We start from the raw sequence: 12223 nt of genomic DNA, 5'->3' as shown, positions 1-12223 counted from the left end.
GCCTAGTACAGCAAGCAGCCTCCAGAGGAAGGACAACCCACCCCAAACTACTTTTACTGTTTTCACCTAGAAATTATCCATTGGCCATTCATTTCTTTGACCTAAAAGAGGATTAGCAAACCAGACCTTTTGAGCTAAATACAACCCACTGCCTAATTTTGTATAATCAGCAAGAAGAATGGTTTTTATTATTGGGGGAAAAAAATCAAAAGAAGAATAATACTCCATGACAGGTGAAAATTATATGAAATTCCATTTTCAGTGTCCAAAAATAAAGCTTTATTGGCACCCAGCCAGGCTCATACTTTAGGTATCATCTATGGCTGCTTTTGATGCTACAATGGCAGTTTGGTGGTTGTGACAGACACTGTATGCAAAGCCTAAAATATTCACTACCTTATCATTTATAGAAAGTTAGTGACTTCTAAGCTAAAACATTGCCATTTTCTTTTTTCCTTCAAAATGCTTTGTGAGTAGGTGGGTCTGGTCACTTTTGTCCCTCCAGGGAGGAAGGAGCACTGGACGAATGGCAGGCACTATCTGAACACCCACATCTGACCTGTGCTTCCATATGAGCATGTATCACTTTCCATCTTGCTTTAGAATTTACCTGCATCCTGACTTATTGCTCTCAACTCCATAATGTAACAGGGTGACTGGTAGTCCCTGACCTTCTCAGGGATAAGCCCAGTTAAGCCTGGCATGGAGAGATGTTTAGTACATGTGACTTGAATACATTTGTGAGTGAAAAATTGTGTGACAGCCAGTGAATGTGTATGTACCTATGTCTATGAGTCAATAAACATAAGGGACTGAATAAATGAAAGCATAAATGATGGAGGGATTTGATAAAAGAAGATGTGAGTGTACCAGTGAAGGAATTCTTGTAAGGATGACAAGTTAAATAAAGAAATACGCATTTAAATGAGTGACGGAGGAAGGGCTCTGTAGGGGGTGGTGAGTGACAAGTGAATTCGGACTATGGGGTCTCCTCTGACATCACATTCCATACAGGGAATAAAGGGTGTCGACATTAAGTTCTGTTGATTTCACTCTTGCCTTGCTTGTTCATGCTCTGATAGCTCTCGGGATTTTGAGCTTAATCAATACCCTCCCTTCCTGAGGGTTTATCCGTGTGTTAGTGCTTTAATGTTTGGGCTTGATCAGGACAAAATCACCAGCACCCCTGGGCTTGAGCCCAAGCATCTGTACCTCCAAGTCTGCAGCCTCCCATACATAGAAAAAATATGACTTTGATTGATGTGTCCCCTTCCACGCACTATAGGAGGAAGAGACCTGCCCCAGAAGTTGAGAGCCCCATGGAGACATACATTCCTGTGCAAGGGAAAGGTAGCATGTTAGTTTTGGATGAATTCATTGCCAAGGTCATTCTAGGAAGACATGGAATCAAAAAATCCTTGTCCAAAACCATTCTCCCTCTGTTGTTCTATCCCTGTTTTTTTATAGAACATATTTCAATTAGTCTGTTTCCCTGTGAGTTTTGCATGTGTTTAATTTTTGCCTGCTTCCCCCACTAGAATATAAGCTCCATGAGGACAGAGCCAGGCACTTGGAAAGCTCAGTAAATTCTTGTTGGAAAAGAGGAAAACATAGTCTGGGAAAGAAACTCAGCAAACCAGCTGCTCAGGACATGGCCTCTCTCCCTGTGGTGGCCTTGGACCTGGCTCTACAGCCAAACCCCACCAGTGACCTCCTCAAAGCTTAGGGAATTAAATTAAATGACCTCTAAGCCCCCTTCCAGTTCTCACATACTAAAGCCAGAGGCTGTGGATTTTTTAAGATTCATATAGTTAATGAACCTGAAACCTGAATTCCCTGGCCACAACTCTTTTATTTATTTATTTAGGCACTGGGGATCGAACTTGGGACCTTGCACTTTCGAGGCAGGCGGCAGCACCACTGAGCTAAATCCCTGGCCCACAAAACTCTTTTCCTAAAGAACTGGTTATTACATAGAGGATGGCCACTTGATCTGGCCTGCAACCAGGGGCAAAATGGCACTAGGTGTGGTGACCTCTCTTTTGGCCACTGGCCATCAGCATTGTGTGTGAAATGACCCACATGGTGTCATTGCTTTCCCTGAGGCTTCCCAAGCCTCTGCTCAGAGCCACAGCCCAGCCCTACATCCTATTTATGCCTTGTGAAAGTCATAAAAGTGTGCCATAAAACCTTTATGAGAAGAATGATTAGGAAATTTCTCAGCCTTCCTTGCAGTTTCCAAGCAAACCTTTTCTGGCTCAGGCCAGCAAATGAGGTACAGAAAGCAGGAGGCTCCTGTCTGAGATCCCCACCCTCACTGACTCCTGCCTTCTGTGCATCTTCCAGCGTTTACATCCAGCACCACTTGATTCAAGCTCCAAAATGTACATGATGCATTGTACCATAGGGAGGGCTGAGAGGGCTGCTCTAAAGTCTAACTGTAAATTTGAATCCCAGCTTAGCTTACTTGCTCTCTCAGTGGCCTGGGGAAAATTACTGTAAGTTTTTACCATGATATTTTCATCTGTAAACTGTGAATGGTGATGATAATAACAGTATTTAGTCCTTTCATTTGTTATGAAGATTATGCGAGAAAATAGGGTGCTTCAGAATGTGTGGCCCCTAGCAAGTAGTCTGTAAACATTAGTTAGCACTTCTGGTGGTTGTATTTTCAGAAATCTGTTTAGTTTTCCCTATTAGTGAGCTTACACACTCCTTAAAAAGGGATTATGCTTTCTTTTGAAACCCTTTTCATCTTCACATTGTCTCATCTAGAACTCAGACCTTCAGAGCACTTGTCACCTGGGGAATGAGCCATTTTCAAATCACTGCTTCTATAGGATATCTGTTTCCCAGAATCTTGGAGCATGAGCCCATGGCCTTCTTTTGGGAAAATGACATGCAGGTTTTTGTGGGGAAATCATTGGCTGGGAAAAGAGGCTAAGTTAGGGACTATCAAAGAAAAATTAAAGAACGAAAACTTGAACTACTTACCAATACACCTCAACTTTCTGGTGTTCCAAACTCTTAACACCAACAAAAGAGACAAGTAGGAGAAAAAATTTCTTCACATCTGTCTCAGATGGCTGAGACACTGATTCTTCCAGAAGCAGATTCACAACATTTCTTGAGTGCTTAGATATTGTTCTCAAAGCTGGGGATACAAACAATAAATTTACATTTGTTCTAAGACTGGGTCAAAATTAAGAATTTCCTCTTTCTTAATGCAAGTCAATGTTTTCATTTCTTGTTAGCACAATGAGTTAAAAATACCAGGACTTGTGGAAACAAAGATGATCTGAATGGATTAACTCTCTGTTCATTTCCCTTGGAATGCAGTGCTGTGGAAGGTGAGATGCATTGATTGTCCAAATAGCCTGGGACTCCAAGCTCATGAGGTTCACTCAGTGATGAAAGACAGCAGAGGGTTGAGGGGACCAGAAGAACCACAGGCTGCCCACTGTCAGGCAAGGATGGAAGGCCTGTTGGGGCAGCTAATCAAAAATGTTTGGATCTAATTGGAGACACTGAGGAACAACTTTCTGACTTCTGCAAAACATACCAGGCCAGAAACATGTTACTCAGAAAGGAGCTCTAAGTGATGCCTTTAGAAATGTCACATGCCCTTTCCATTTGTTGTAAATTTCTGAGCCTGTCTCTAGATAGGATGCCCTCATCTTGATGGACTCTGTGACTATGTTCTGTTAATCCCACGGGAAGGGAAAATTATTATATGACCAATGGAGGTCACAGCTTCAGTATGTTATGTCCCCAGGAGTCTCCCATAAAGAAGGCAGGCTTGCAAAAAGAAGATATTAGGCAGTGTTTCAAGATACCATGGAAGAATCGGACTCTATCATTTCTAAGATTATAAATTCATTTATTGAAGAAACTCAATTACTCAAAGGGAACAGAGAAAACTGCCTTGATAATGTCAGAAGTAGTCATTATCTATTCTCCTCTTTTTAAAAATGTTCATTGTTATTACTGTAATGTCCTTTGAGAAATTTTTAAAAGCATTAAAATACAGGACTGGAAGTTTAGCTCAATGATAGAGCACTTTCCTAGTACACGAGTCATTTGGTCCATTCCAGAGAGAGAGAGAGAGGCAGGGACAGAGACAGACACAGAGATGGGGGGATTAGAAGCACATCTACAGATCTTAGAGCAGGGAAAAAAAGAATTAAAAGACAGAAAATACAAGATTTTTTAAAAAGCAAACTCTGCAAAGATGCCAAGAAAAACTCAATATTGTCAAATGATTATTGGGATCTCTGAATTCCTTCAAAGGGATTTTTTGAATTAACTTTTCTCTCTGATTTCAGTTTCCCTTAGCAGCTGTCTCCCCCAAAGTGAGACCCTTAGGCTTATAATATTTGACAAATCCTTAGAGAAACACCTACTGTAACTCAACTAAAACAGATGAGTGAAATTATGAACAGGAAGCTTAATTAACTTGCTCATGGTTGTATGATAAAAAAGTAACAAAGAAACCTGAATTCAGAGCCCAAGTTCCTAACAATTATGTTTTGTGTCTTGGCTGCCATTGGCAGGCCCATTCAACTATTCCCATGGGTCTATTTTCCTTACTCTCCACTGTGTAAAGCTATTTTCTAAGGCGTTAAGGTCACTTTTTGTATAAAAGAGGTGGGAGGGACACTGTTCATACACTTCCTAATTCTGGGGTGCTCTTGTATGGAAAATGTGAGGCAGGACACTGGCATAGGACAGATAGTATTTTAACACACAATCTACCCGTACGTGAGAGCAGTCTTGACAAAGATGGATCCCCAGGACCTAGCTCAGTGTGCATTATCTGGTAGATGCTTAACAAGCATCTTTTATGAATAAATACCATGAAAGGACCCAAAGCCAACTTAAGAAGACCTCTTCTTCTTTAAATTTTTATGGCCTTTAATGAAGCCCAGTGAGAGAATTTAATTATAATTATTGCCAAATGGTACTTCGTCAAGTGGACTATTATGACTAGCGGACAGGGGTTATAATTAAAGATTTGTATAACCCAGCATTTCAAAAAGCACTGACAGTACCCACCCCATCACAGCTGCCTTGGTACCCACATCTTGCTCCCTTGTGAAGGCAGCAGGCCTTTGGGCTCAGGAAAGCATGAAGTAGACCATAGCAGAGGAAGTGGCAGGACAGGGGACAATGTGCTCAAACAAAAGACACAGCTCAACTCAGGGAAGGCTTTCTTTGGAGTTTGAAGTGTGAGTTGGATTTTCTGCTTTTTCCCAAGAAGCCAATGTAAAGCACAGCTATGGGGAAGTACCAGACCCCATCCTTCACTGGAAGCTTTATGATACACAAGTACAGCCCAATCTGATGTCAAGGAAGAAAAACTCCTAAATATACGTCCCCACACACCAGAGGTCAGCCACCCCATCACTGGATCTTCCTCAAAGGGAATCTGGCCTATTGGACCCTTATATCCTAGAGAGGACTCTTTCCTTCTTAAATCTGGTCCTACTGAGGAAGTCCTGTTGCTTGCCTCTTCTCCTCATACTTCTGTCTTACATCCTTCTTACTCATGATAGGAGCAATGGGAACCACATATTAGGTGCTTTATAGGAGCCAAACAGTGCAAAGCATTTTTCATACATGTTCTTATTGAAAGCACCCAAGAGTCTCATGAGAAGGCTACTATTGTTTCCCCCTTCCACAAATGAGGAAACTGAAATACAGAGGAATTAAGCCTGAGCCTCATAGCCAGTAAGCTCAGTGCCAAAACTCAAACCCGAGTCAGCCCAAAAGTCCATTCTTGTATCCATGGCTGCCCAAAGTCTCAAGGAGCTACAAAAGGCTACCTACTCAGTGACTTCCAGTGGAACCTTCTTGAGTAGTACAGTGGGACTCTGGAGTTTTCTAAGGACTCAAATTGACAGTAGAGGGTGCATGTAACAGGAACTTTCCAAGCCTCTATGCTGACATTTCAAGTAGTACCCTTTCTCTACGGTAGAGGCCACCAAGTAAATGCTCCCTCAGGAATTTATCTTCAACAAATAAGGTTTAGCAAGAACATTTTATGTCTGGTAAACAGCTCCTGGAAACACTTCAGAATACTATTTTAACCATTTAAAAAAATTGCAGCAGTATTTTAAAATCTTCCCAGAAAGAAAATCCCAGACCCAAGTAGATTTACATGTGATTTTTTTACATTGTCAACGAGGAGACATTCAACTTTTATATAACTCTTCCAAAAAATGAAAGAGGATATCCCCCATTTGTTCTATAAGGCTAGACTATTCTTTGTATCAAAAACAAGAAAAGACAACAAAGAAAAAGTATTTCACTTATGAACACAGATGCAAAATTCCTTGTGTATATTAGCAAGCCATTCCCAGATATGTATTAAAATGGAATACATCATGATCAAATTGAGTTCTTCCAAACATTGAAAGGTTGGTTTAAACATTAGAAAATTACTTCATCTAATTTAATCACACTAACAGATTAAAGGCGGAAAACCTTGTGACATTTCCAATGGATTGTGTTTGGTAAAATTCTATATCTATTCATTACATATAAAAAATCATAGCAAACTAGCAATAGAAGGAAATTTACTTCACATGATTAATAGAATCTACCTAAAATCTACAGCAGGGCTGGGGATTTAGCTCAGTGGCACCACACCCGCCTCGCAAGCCCAAGCTCCTGAGTTCAATCCCCGGTGCCAAAATAAATAAATAAATTAAATTAAATTAAATCTACACCAACAATCATATTTAATGTTGAAGTGTCTAAAGCATTCCCTTTAAGATTAAAAAAAAGAACAAAACATCTGTTATGTCCCTTCTCAACACTATCCTAGAACTCCTGGCCAGCACAATAAGGCAAGAAAATGAACTAAAAGAGTAAATTTGTTTTTTGGTACTGGGGATCAAACTTGGGACCTTGTATTTGCAAGGCAGGCGCTGGAACCACTGAGCTAAATCCCTGGCCCCAAGAGTAAATATTTAAAAAGAAGAAACCCAGCTGTCATTATCTGCAGAAGATATTATTGTCTATAAAGAATCCAGAAAAATGTAATGAGAATAAGCATAAGTCTATCAAGATACTGGATACAAATAAATGTAAGTCAGTTACATTTCCATATACCAAGAAGAAGAATAGAAAGGTAATTTTTAAAAGACACAATTTAAAGCAGCCATTAAATTTTTGTATCCTTAGAAATAAATCCAACAAGACATGTAAGACTTTTATTTAAAAATGTACAAAGTTTTATTTAAAACATTTTGAGAAGAATTAAAGAAGACATAAATGGATGCTATTATGCTTTCAGATAGGAACATTCAATATCTTAAAGATGTTGATTCTCCCTCAGAAATCCAGAAATTAAATCTCAAGGAGTTTCATTGCTTCTATGGAACACAAAGGGCAACTCTGAAATTCAAATGGAAGAATAAAAAGCCAAACCAAGATATTTCTAATGAAGAAGGAGACAATTTGGTTGGCAAAAAGAGTGATATTTACCCAATCAGGTAGGCAATTTTATTTTAAAACTATAGTAACTAAGACAGCATGGATTGAGCACAGAGCTTCTATTAAACCAAGAGAACTTACTGGAGAACCTAGCAACAGATGCAGCATGAAGAGTTGATTTATGACAGAATAGGCTTTGGAGATCAGAGAGAAGGATGAACTATGGGTCTGGGCTAATTAGGTATCCATGTGGAAAAAGATGAAATTGGATTCCTCCCTTGTCAAAAATCAATTCCAGGTGGATTAAAGACTTAAATATGAAAGGGAAAACTATAAAACTTTTAGAAGACAATATAGAAGTATATTTTTATGACCTTGGAATAAATAAAAATCTCATTCAAGATTTTTCAAAGGTGTGAGCCATAAAGGAATATATAGTATAAATTTGGCTATATTAAAAATAAGAACTTTAGGGCCAGGGATTTAGCCCAGTGGTTTCACCGCCTGCTGTGCAAGCGCAAAGACCCGAGTTCAATCCCCAGTACCAAAAAAAATAAGAACTTTAGTTCACCAAGACACTACATAATTTTTAAAAAGCTACAAAGAATTCATATCCAAAATACTAGAAGTTTGTAACTTAATATGAAAATGATAAATAACCCAAGGGGAAGAGGAAACAAAGGATGAATAGGCATTTCACATAAAATGAATGGTCTATAAACATTTTTTTAAACTTCAAGATCATCACTACTCAGACAAATGAATTTAAAACCACAATGAGATAGCATTGCATAACTACCCAATGAACAGATAATAAAAAATTGGCATTGCCACATACTGAAAGACTGAAGAATAACTGGAATTGTCATTTGTTCTTGGTGGAAGTATAAATTATTACAGTCACACTGGAAAACAATTTGTTCCTATCTAATGTGGTGATTGATTGTCAGCTTGAGTGGGAACACCCAGCTGAATTGAGTCAGCATGGTTCTGGGTGTGGAGGACTCACTTAAGGAATGAGGTTTATTTAACATTAAGGTGGGAAGGGGACCAAAGGTCGGATGGTTGACTGGATAATGGTGTTCGCATTCATGCTCTTGCTGCTGTTGCTGCTGCTGAGCACAATGTATGGAGTCTCCTGGCCCTTCTGCTTCTCCTGGAGCAGAGTCACCGTGCCCAGCATGTGTCACCGTGCCCAGGTGTGTCACTGAAGCTCATCTTCAGGAGCACCTCCTCTCCCAGCTTCTTCATCCAAGCCACTGAGCTAAATCCCCGGCCCTACATCCTTGATCTTAACATCAAGTTTGTAGCCATCCTTCTCCTTGAAGAAAGCCACAGCATTCCTCTCACCTGCTGTACTTGTCATCAATGGCTGTCTTGTCCTCAATGCAGTACACAGCTGAAGGCAGGGGCTTTTGCGGGGCCTTCTCCCAGGACCACTTTCTGAACTGTGGTCTCTAGCAGACCTTTATTCTGACCCAGGATCAGGGCAGTGGCCAGCTCTCTGTTCGTGAAAGGCTTCTCAACCAGGATAGTGGTGGAGGCACAGAAATCCTGCTGCTGCTTCTCCTCATCCAGGTTGACAGTGCTCCAGTCGATGTTCTCTTCCCCATCCAACTCAGAGCCACAATTAGCTGAGTGCTCCTCATCCCCTTTAAAGTCCATGAGCTCCTTTTGCTCCTCCCAGTTGTCAGCCAGCCCATGGCTCTCCCCCAAGGTACAGCATAACTCCAATATGACATCGACCACTGTTGGGGCTTGTGTCCAGATGTCCCCCTCAAAGCTTCATGCACTCATAGTCAGGCTTTTTCAGAAGTGGCTGGAGGGCTAGGCTCAAGGGCTCTGGGATTAAGGGGTGTGAGTGCTATCTGCCCTAGGTAGCCTGGATAAAATTTAAGGGACAGAAAGAGCTGTGGTCGTCCCTTGCTTGCTCTCACCTGCTTGCTTGCTGTAGACTATTTCTCCTCTTCCATGCCTCTCTGCCATGTCATCCTGCCTTAGAGCCAGCCACCTATGAACTAAAACCTCTACAAACTGTGAGATAAATAAACCTTTCCTCCTTTAACTTTGGGTGTCAGATATTTTGTCTCAGCCATGAGAAAAATAACTAAGAAAAACCCTATGGCCCCCTTCCACTCGGGATCCTCCTCCTCTTCCTCCTCCTCCTCCTTCTCCCAGCCCTGCTGGCAAGACTCCAACTTCTTCACAATCTCCACCAGCTTCTTCCCACCGTCTGGCAGCTGCTGCAACTGCAGCCTCAGCCCCTTCTCCAGCTGCTTCTGCAACTCCAGCTGCGCCTCCTCCTCCCCCAATGCCTCTGGGGGCCCCGTCGGCAGAGCTCCCCCATCCCTCTCAACATTGATGTCCATGTTCTCCACACAGGTGTCATATGATGCCGGGGCAGGGGCACAGGCCCCTCCTCAGTGTCCTCTGGGCAGCCGCCTCTGCCTCTGGTATTCGGAGTTGACCCCAGCTCCCAAGCCTTGAACCAAAATCCCCATCTTGAGTCTGGTCCCTAAGGGGCTGCAGATCATGTGCCCGCATGACCACTTCCTTTTCCTTCTTAGAGTTTCTTCACCTTCTCCTTGGACTTTTTAAAGGTCACTATCTCCTCAGGTGTCAGGTAATCAGAAGCCAGCCAGGGTCCTACCGAGCTCAGGGACTTTGTCTGGCACCGCAGCTTGGTCTGGAGTTCTTCCAGCTCCACATTCCCACAGGTCATCGGCTGTGCCACGCTGCTGCAGACCAAAGGAGTGTGACAGCTCACCCTCCAGTTCTTCATTGAACTTGGCCAGGATAGAGCAAGGTTTTTGCTGCACCAGGTCCTCCACGCTGTCATCCTCTGCATAGGGCAGGTAGTCAGGCTTCTTCTGCAGCTCCAGGTTCTTCTCTGCTCAATCCTTATCCACCAGGTTCAGTCTGACCAGCACATCCTCCTCCTCCTGGAGCACACCTTTGTCCTTGGAATAAGAATGTCTCTTTCTCCCAGAAGGACTCAATGGCATGCTCCACAGTGAGGCCCTGCAGGTCCAGGGCACTGTACAAATGCTGCTACCTCTACCAAAATTCCTCCTCTACCAGAGTGCTGATGCCAAACTCTTGGTCCATTTCCTCCAGCAGCTTGGCCCTCTTCTCTGCCAAGTCTTCCACCTGCAGCTGCTGGCTATTCTCGATCGGGGCTGTGGTGTTATCCAGCCAGGGGTCATCCTTCTCCAGCATCTTTACCTTCCCCAACTTCTGGTTCAACAGATGCTTTTCCTTGGCAGCTGCCAGTTTCTTCCGTAGCTGTCACAAGGCCATGGGGTTGATGACATCGGTGGCCGCAGCTCCTCCTTGGTGCCCGCCTCTTTCATGACAGCACTGACTTCTAAGGGTTTCAGCCCCAACTGTGCCCGGAGTTTATTAGTTTCTTCGATGTTGAGTGACTAGGCATCTCCTGAGCCGCCTCCTAGGGGTCATCGCGCTTTTCTGGCTTCACTAATGGGTCGGAGGGCTGGGTCTGGTCACTTCCCCACCTCCCCACCCCACCCCCCGTGCAGCTTGGGCTTGGGCCGCCGCTACGCACTCCCGCGCTCGATCCCACACTCTCAGCTCCACCTCCATCCTTCAGCAGCGCCACCGCCGCCAGGCTAGTGTTTGTGTTTTTCGGGTTCCGAAGCCACCACGCCTGCTCAGCGGCACTCCAGGTGCCGGCCTCCGCAGTAGATCCCACCGCCCCTTTCTCTCCAAGGTGCTTCTTTAACGACTCCACTGCGGCACGTCTGCCTAGAATCGGCAGCCAGAGCCCCCACGGCGCAAAATGGGACCGCTTCTGGGTCACTGCGTCAGCCGTCAGCCGTGGAGTCCCAACAGAGCAAAATGGGAGCTCTTCCGGGTCACACTGCAGCCAAGACCTAAGCATTTTCCAAGCCTCCTGAGAGGCATCTGTAGTTTCTGTGCCCGGGTGGCCGGTGGTGAAGGCAGCAGGGGACAGAGAAGCAATTCCAGAAGTCTGCACCAGGCTCCAGATCCCTCCCTCTCTCACATAACACAAGAAGACCTGCAAAGGCCCAGAAGCCACATGGCAGTGGTTCTTTTTCTCTGACTGATAAAGACTCCTTTTAAATGAGTCATTTCCTTCAAAAGGGATAAAGAAAGGCTTAGATTTTAGCAGAAATCCTCACTCCACCCCTACCTCACATCAAACCCACTCCCTGATCTCAGGGCACAAACTCTATGCCAGGAAGCAGCAGTTGCTGGAGGACCTTGTGTCTGGCCTAGAAAACCGCGGTGGCACGGGTACCTGAGGTCACAAGTGACCCCAGGGAAAGGAGCCACCCACCAGACCAGTCAGGAAGGCTGGGCCTCCTGTCTTGTATCCCCATGACAGGAACAGACCTGCCTCCTCAGAACTTAGCTTGTCGGTGTCTTCATTTACAAGGTGTGGCCTTCCTTTCCATCTTATTCTCTCTGCCCTTCTTCCAGCTTCTCTCTTCCCTGACTTTATCTTGTTCTCCTTTCCCATCTCCCCAGTCGATCTTTCCTTAGCCTTCTTGGTTGAGATATGATCCACAGGTTCCTCTAAGTTTCTCTCCTCTTCAGAAGATGCCCCCTGCCATGAAGCTCCTTTGCTAGTGTAACCTCTGGGGAGAGGTGAATACCACACCATGCCTTGCCACTGCTCTGCTAGAGCACACCGCTCTTGGGGATCATAAAACCAGCATCAGTAAAGAGTTAAACAAACCAAGTTTAAACTAAAGACAATTTATTTGAAGGAGGAAAAGAGATGATGGCTACTCTGGAT

At 43.7% G+C, this 12223-nt stretch overlaps 1 protein-coding gene and 1 pseudogene across 10 annotated transcripts in view; one reads left to right on the top strand and one right to left on the bottom strand.

Annotated features, from left to right (window-relative positions):
• The window catches only part of Sh3rf2 (SH3 domain containing ring finger 2), a 220453-nt gene that overhangs the window by 188786 nt on the left and 19444 nt on the right, over positions 1-12223 (top strand).
• On the bottom strand, positions 7188-11605 carry LOC106010163 (U4/U6.U5 tri-snRNP-associated protein 1-like; annotated as a pseudogene).

The sequence above is a fragment of the Heterocephalus glaber genome, unplaced genomic scaffold, assembly GCF_053883595.1.
Source record: "Heterocephalus glaber isolate CG9 unplaced genomic scaffold, H.glaber_assembly_v1.0 deba00001463, whole genome shotgun sequence".
In the NCBI taxonomy this organism is placed as follows: domain Eukaryota; kingdom Metazoa; phylum Chordata; class Mammalia; order Rodentia; family Bathyergidae; genus Heterocephalus; species Heterocephalus glaber.
The sequence above is the reverse complement of the archived record's forward strand: the minus strand, read 5'-3'. Positions and strand labels throughout refer to the sequence as shown.